Below are 8,236 nucleotides of genomic sequence, written 5' to 3'. Positions count from 1 at the left end.
ATCAGATGCACAACAAGATCAGATGCAAAATCTCAAGTATCAGAAGCATCTAAAGAGGAATCTCGTTTCAAGAAGCTCTGACTCTGGACAAAACTGCAAAGTATCAGAAGCATCTGAACATGAAGTAAAGTCTAGAAGCTCTGACTCTGAACAAATGTCCTCTGTAACTCTGGAAGTTATCAGCGCTATCTGAACTTTCAAGAAATAATATCAGAAGCAAGATTCTCCAGATACACAAAGACTCTAATCAGAATTGTTAATCATGATGAAGTAACGTTTAAGCCAAGTTAAAGTTCTGCAAATGGATTTCCTCAATTAAAAAGAGACGTTAATCTCCACTTCCAAGAGAGAAGATACCAATTGTGGTAAGTAGTCACTTCTAAAAGAAAAAAGTCTACTGCAGAAGCTATTAATGGAATGGCGTAATTACATCTAAATATCCAACAGATTCAACGCTACTTCAACTCTACTTCAACTCCTATAAATAGAGAAGAAATCTCATTCAGTAAACACGAAGAAATCACTAGCCAAAACTATACTGAAATCATATCACGCTCAAGAAAAACATCTTTGTTCTTCAAAGAATTTCACTAAGCTTTTGCTTATCAAGTGAAAAATTTGTTCTTAAGTTTGTAATATTTGCTTTCTTAGAAGCACTCTAGATTACACATCTTGTATCTAATTCTTATTTGATTTCCTCAAGTGACTCTTTGTAGTCTGTAGACTTGAGAGGACTAAGAGATTTTCTTCTCTCTTAGGGGTTGTTTGTAATCTTTCAAGATTAGTGGATTAAGTCCTTGTTGAAGGCGAAATCACCTTGGCCGGGTGGACTGGAGTAGCTTTGTGTTATAAGCGAACCAGTATAAAATCATTGTGTGATTTCATTTTGCAAAAGCGCTTATTTTTCAAACAATTCAAACCCCCCCTTTCTTGTTTTTCTCACCTTCATTTTTTTGTTTTTTATGTAAGTAAAGTAAAAAGGATCCAATGGACCTAAATATATATATATACATATTATTTATAATAAATCATAAAAAAAACTAACTAATAATTATTTTTAAACTAACTAATATCTAAACTAACTAATATTTAAAAACTAACCAATATTTAAAAAAACTAACTAATTCTTAATTAAATAACTAATATTTTTTTAAAAAAACTAACTAATTTTAATATTTTAATTACATATCTAAACAAAAATAATGACCCATAAAAATAGAAATCAAGTACCAATTTTATTCGGAAAATTAAGCCAGTCACCCTAAAATTGTCGGGACAAAACCTATTATTTGAAAAATAAACTGTTTTCCTCAAATTTCGACAATTCAACCGATTTTGTCTGTATTCTCAAATAAGTCCAATCTGACTGACATTTCGGGTATTATTCATGATGCAAATGTATGTCATGCTATGCATATGATGCTAAATTAAAAAAATGAAATTAATTCTATAAAAAATTAAAAATGCCCGGAAAAAATTGGGGTACGACACTTTGCACTGATGATTCCTCTTGATGACAGTCTTGATTGATGGGATGCAATGTACTATGCAATGTTAATGTAATGTTAGTGACCTAAAAATGAAATGAATGAATGAATGGGGGGTGCAAATTTGAGGTGCTACAGTCAGCCTTGAATGTTTTTGTCTTACCCATTCTTTTGCTATACAGAAAACCTCCAGAGAAAGGTGATCAAGGTATTAATTTAACATATTCTTTTATAGAGATGTTTTTGAGTCAAATTGTTTCTTAAGTATCTTTTCTCTCTTTTAAACATGTTTACTTGTTAACTTTTTTGTTGATGACAAAAGAGGGAGAAAATCATGAGAGTATTTAAGAGGATTAAATTATTTTTGAAATGCTTTTACTCACCTGAAGCCTCATCAGAACTTATTTAATGCTTAAATCTGAACATATATGTTTTATGCTATCAAGATAAGTTTAACTAACTTGGATAAGACTTAGGGGGAGCTTACAAAACTTAACCTTAGAACTATTAGACTCAGGGGGAGCTTACAAACCTCAAACTCTGATGTTGTCAAGTTAGTTAGACTGACCAACCATTATTCTTAAATACATTTGTTTGTCATCATAAAAAGGAGGAGATTGGTGAAACAAGATTTGTTCACATCCCTTGGGTTTTGATGATAACAAATTACTTAAATAACAATTGGGTATACTAACATATGTTTAAGTATGTATGATCATAAAGCTTAAAGTCTACTCAGAATTGACCTTGCTGAAAGAATTTGTTGACAAGTTGAATGTCTTAAATTCTGATGAATCAGAATCTGATAACCCTGAAGGATAAGATTTTGAACATGATGGTTCAGCTTCTGAAGATTCAGACTTTGATCATGGTACTCCTTCCTCTGGTGACATCTTAGACTCTGGATACCTCAGCTTGAAAAGCTCAGCCTCTAGTCCATACTCTGTTCATATAACAAACATATCTTGTCAACACCACACTTAGGGGGAAAGTCAACTAGAGTCCCTTAGTGCAAGGCTCAAGGAAGACTGATGTGACTTATCTAGTTCTCCCCCTCTTCTGGTTTATACCTAGGGTGAAAAATATATGTAGTTAATTATGACATTACACATTGGTTGAAGATCTTAACATGATTCATCTTTCAATGTATCTCTCTTGGAGTTGCTGCATTTCAAAGTTCTCTTGTGCATACAACTTTCCAACGACTCTTTTTCTGCCTCTATAAAAGGGCACTGAAGATTTGAAGGAAAGTTAACAACTACTACATAATCTAACAAAATGCATTTAGTATAAGCTTTGAGATAAAGTTTCATCTGTTTATTTTCACAAGCTCTTAAGATTTCTTATCTTTGTATATCTTAGAAATACTAAGTGTTAAGAAACACTATGGTTATTGTAACACCTTTATACTTCTGATTATGTATCAAAGTATAGCTATAATCATTTCTATTGAACTGTTTGTTTAAAGTAGAGGAAGTCTCTTGCAAGGTTGCTTGAGAAGTGAAATATCTTGCCTATATGCTTGAGCAGTGAAGTCTCTTTCTTGTATGATTGAGTATAAGTCTCTTGCATGATTGCTTGAGCAAAAATATCTTTCTAGATTGATTGAGCAGTTTAAGTTTCTTTCTAGTTTGATTGAGCAAAGTTGTAATCAATTTAATTATAGTGAAAATATCTTGTTGGACAAGGGGGTTGAACTACTCTCAACTTAGAAGAGGAACCAGGATAAACTCTGCGTGTTGATTTATTTATTGCTTTTGAACTTTATTATTATTCCACTACCATTAACATTCTGATATCAGACTTTGAACTTGTTCATCATAAGTGAAAAAATATTCTTAATACACAATTCAACCCCCCATTCTTGTGTATTTTCTCACCTTCGGGGCAAGGTTTTAGGCTCGTCCCGCCCACCTCATTTTTTTGCATGCTTTTGCGGGACGGACATGTCCGTTTTCTACCCCTAATCACACGATATAACATTCCATATTTTGAAATGACAGTAAGTCAGGAAGATGAAAATAACCAATGTGTTATGGACGATGGTGCTACTTAAGAAGAGGAAGTTGTTCGTGAAACACCCATTGAATGGGAGTCTGCTATGTACATTATCTCATGTATGGGACTTGCTTTGTCACCTCCATCAACTTGACTAGTTATGTTAGGTTTCAAATAAGTCACAGTGCTTTCTTGGAATATCTGGGGAGCCTATAATAATAAGACTAAAAGACACATGACAAATTTGATTAGAAAATACTCTCCAACGCTTTTAATCATTATGCAAATACATATTGGTTTTCACAAGACCAAGTCCTTCTGGGACAGAGCTTGATATATGAGTGTTCACTATGTGGATGCATGTAATCCGAGGGAATTTGGGTGTTAAAGCAGAATGGCAGTAACATTGTGATTGTCATGCATGATGTCTTTATGGATATAATTACTATCAAGCTATCATTGGTAACTTCCTCTTGGTATGTCAATGGAATTTATGCTACTCTTGTATACACTTCTCATATTGACCTGTGGCTCCACCTCATTGAATGGAGGAACACTGTTTATGGTCCTTGGATGTTGATTGAAGATTTTAACGACATCATTCAACCAAATGAATTAAAAATAGGTAATTTTAATCATTCTATGACATCTTCTTTGTTAAATGTCATTGATAAATGTAATTTAGTTGAAATAGACATGGATGGTAGGAAATTCACTTGGAATAAGCCTAGTAATGGTAATCAAATGGTCTATCGGAAGCTGGATAGGGCCTTAGTCGATGTTGTTTGACGCATGGATTTACCTAATACATATGTTAAGGTGTTGTGTAAATTTCATTTTGATGACAACCCAATTCTCCTTAGGTGTGACCTTCCCCTCCAAGACCATGGTTCGTGTTCTTTTAGGTTTGAGGAAGCTTGGATCGCTCACCCATAATACTCCAGTATAGTCCAAAATGATTGGGGGAAATCCCTATATGACATTGTATCTTATCTCCAAAATATGCATCACGATTCTATCCTTTTTAATAAGGAAACTTTTGGCAATATCAGCAAACAAAAGCACAACATTTAGAAGAGACTCAATGGTATCCAATGCTGTTTGGAGAGAATAGATTCGGCAAGACTTGTTTATCTCCAACATGAGCTTCAACACAAGTATGATGAGATCTGATAACACGAAAATGTATCGTACATTTTCCTTGATTTACATTCAAAAATCGTACCGCTTTCATTTATATTCTGATTATTCCGCAAGTGTTCGAGTTATTTTTGTAGGTATTTTAATTCCCATGCTTAAATGAGCAAAGTGTAGAAAAGGAAGGAAAATAAGAAGAAATAGAAGAGAAACAACATAAAAAGCAGAATTTAAGAATTTTGTGCATGTGACGCTTGTCACACAGCCCGTCACGCCTTGGTTGTAACGAACGCCACAGGCCCATCACGACCCTCACAAAGGCAAAGTCAGCGTAATGGATTTCAAACAGAAGTGATCCACGTCGCCCCAGTTTTCGCTCCTCATTCCACTTTCCCGTGAATCTCTCACTTAACCAAGTCATCCTTATTTTTCTCAAGCACGAAGACCAAGGGGTACTATAAAAGGATGAAAGTTGGAAACCTGCGGGGTGTCTCGAATTTTCCTGTCTCAAGCCATCTCTCAAGAATCCTATTTCTCTGCATTTATTTTTTCCACTGCAATTTTGTTTTTCGTTATTTTTCTTCAGCATTCATTGTTTCCTTTACCGTAATTTGTTTACCGTTCCGTTCATAACTTTGATTTTTCCCTTTCCTTCCCATTTTTCATTTAGCCAAAAGTAGTAGTTTCCTACATTGGGGAACTACTGCAACTTATTTAATTTAGTTTAAGCATTTGTTTCGAAGAAGCAGCATCCTATCGATCTGTGGAGGACTGCTCAAGTACTTCAAGATTCAGCATATTCAATTAATTAAAGTTCCAAGTTTTTATTCAATTATTATTTTTATTGCTTTATTATTAAGTAATCATGTTTGATTTATTTTTAATTTGCTTCTGTTCGTCTGTGTTTGCATTATTTAACATGTCCGGCTAAACTACCAGTATCGGTATGTAAACAATTTAATTAGACGGGATTTAATAATAATCGGTGTAAACTTCTTTTCTCAAATAATCTTTCTGGCTGTGGTTTTTAATTTTAATTTAATTAACTTTGTCACGAGAGTGAGAAGCTATTTAATACGGTTTTGCCACGAGAGTGGGAAATTAACTAAGGTTAGAACCGACAATCGCGAGAGCGTGAGGGTCGAACTGGATAGTAAAAACTAGGCATTGATTTTAAAAACAGCGAGAGCATTTTAAAAGCAATTAGAACTTATTTATTTTTAAAAAGTATTTTTAACTTCAAATGGGACAGTGAGAGCGTACATTCTGACTTAAAAGTATAGTTCGAGTCAACAATCAAGAGAGTGTGAGATAAAACCTTTTAAGTGAGTATTTTCTACTGAAAGGTATTTGGTAATTAAAATATACACCGGCGATTTATCGAATCCTTGACAATTAATGCGTAGCATACTGATATCTCTTCATTAATATTTTCTTAAAAACTTAATTTTCTTTAGATTTAATTTTTATTCAACCAAACCTCTAAAAATCATCGCCATAGCTAAACATAGTAACACTGATAGCATTAGTTTGACCATCGGCCCTTGTGGGTTCAATATCTTTTAAAACTAAAACGACTAGAATGTGCTCATGTAGTCAAGTATCTGATAAACTATATTTTATATACAGTCACGACACAACATATCAAGTTTTTGGCACCGTTGTCGGGGACTTGATTTAGTCAAATAGTGCGATTCTTTCGTTGCATAGTATAAACTGAGGCAAGAACTAATTTCCTTTCCCTTATTTCTCGGTTGTATGCCAAGTACTCACTCACAAGGCGAAAACTTAGTACCACCAATCACAGAATTAGAGCGTTTCTTATATTTAAGACGCCGAATACTAGAGTACCAACGAAGGTACAATATTCCCAATATCTTCTTTCCTACTACTGAACCGATTGAGAAACCAACCATGGCTGCAGTGAGACCACACAATCATCCTCTTAAGTTCTTCGCTACCCCATCCCAACAAGAACCTCACAACAACATTGTTGTCTCTGCTATCGATCGAAACGATTTCGAGTTGAAACCCTCATTATTATCAGCTGTCCAACAACATCAATTTGCTGGAAATCCTAGAGACGACCCTAATGAACATTTAACCAAGTTTGTACAGTACGCAGACACTATGAAGGCAAATGATGTATCTCAAGATGCGATAAGACTATGCCTTTTTCCTTTCTCTCTAAGAGACAGAGCTTGGGATTGGTTGCAATCCTTGCCATCCAACTCAATTACTACACGGGAAGAACTGAAGAACGTTTCCTTAGCCCGATATTTTCAGCCAAGCAAAACTGCTATGCTGAGAGCTCAAATCAACGGATTTCAACAAAAAGATGTAGAATCTCTCTACGACGCATGGGAGAGATACAAAGACATGATGAGGATGTGTCCATATCACGGTCTCGAAGACTGGGTGATCATTCACACATTTTACAATGGGCTTCTATATAACACAAGACTGATAGTAGATGCTATTGCGGGCAATGCACTTATGGACAAGCCATACAACGAAGCCTATCAACTCATTGAAAACATGACCCAAAACCATTATCAATGGGGAGGTGAAAGAACTCCGGTAGAAAGTCCTCCACAAAAGGTGGAATGTACAAAATCAGTAGCCTTGACTGTAACACCCTTCTAAATACCCCAAATTATTATAATTAAAATAACAATATATATTCATCAGAGTAATTATGCCCCGAAGGGTGTCACACAATCATTTCACAACAATTATCAAAATATCCTGTCATGCTCATTTCTTAAATCAAAATAAGATTCTTTGCATAAATCGCAGCGGAATCGATTCAACATCAATGTAAAACATGTACACAATACATGTCAATCATTCAACAACAGAAATCAAATTAATTAAAACATCCCCTCCCGATGTTACATCTATCAGAGCATGACCCATAAGAAACTACCCTAGACTCCAAGCATTAGCTTCTACTCAACTCATTTCTCGTTACCTGAAAAATAGGCGTAAGGGTGAGTTCCTCAATCAATATAACAAGCATTATAGAACAACATGTAATGCTAAGTAATTAACACATTAATTCACCCTAACCAGACTACACACTCAGCAACGGCAGTATCCGTTCAAACATCATATTCAACAATAACATAGAGCATATATATAATCTCAACCATACTCAACGTCAACAACACAACACACAACACACATACAATACTGGAATACATCCATTCATATTATATGCCATACATTTATTATGCAATGAGACTCTATGCATGCGGTACCGACTATTTGTGAACATATAGTTCAACCTCACCGTCCAAATCCAGGCACGGCTACCAAGCTCACTAGTCCCACTCATTTGAGACATAGTGACTCACTCACTAATTCCTCACCATGGGAATTAGCTACCACCCCAAATGGGCCATGAAATGCACGCTACTCACCTAGCATGCAAACAATCAACAACAGTCCAAAAATGACTAAACTCACTAATTCCTCACCATGGGAATTAGCTACCACCCGAAGGCCACAATATGCCTGCTAATCACCTAGCAATGCAACATCAACAATAATCAAGAATAGACGCATGCTCACACTCTAAGCCATAATACAGTCTATTCACAAATGTATAT

The 8,236-nt window shown here is 35.0% G+C and overlaps 1 non-coding gene across 1 annotated transcript; it reads right to left on the bottom strand.

Annotated features, from left to right (window-relative positions):
• Positions 1 to 6,923: 6,923 nt before the first annotated feature.
• Positions 6,924 to 7,030, bottom strand: LOC127089026 (small nucleolar RNA R71). Its single transcript, XR_007790807.1, has one exon. It is a non-coding gene; the product is annotated as a small nucleolar RNA R71 (small nucleolar RNA).
• Positions 7,031 to 8,236: the final 1,206 nt, after the last annotated feature.

This window comes from Lathyrus oleraceus, chromosome 5, assembly GCF_024323335.1.
Source record: "Lathyrus oleraceus cultivar Zhongwan6 chromosome 5, CAAS_Psat_ZW6_1.0, whole genome shotgun sequence".
Taxonomy (NCBI): Eukaryota; Viridiplantae; Streptophyta; class Magnoliopsida; order Fabales; family Fabaceae; genus Lathyrus; species Lathyrus oleraceus.
Note: the sequence above shows the minus strand (reverse complement) of the source record. Positions and strands in the feature narration are given on the sequence as shown.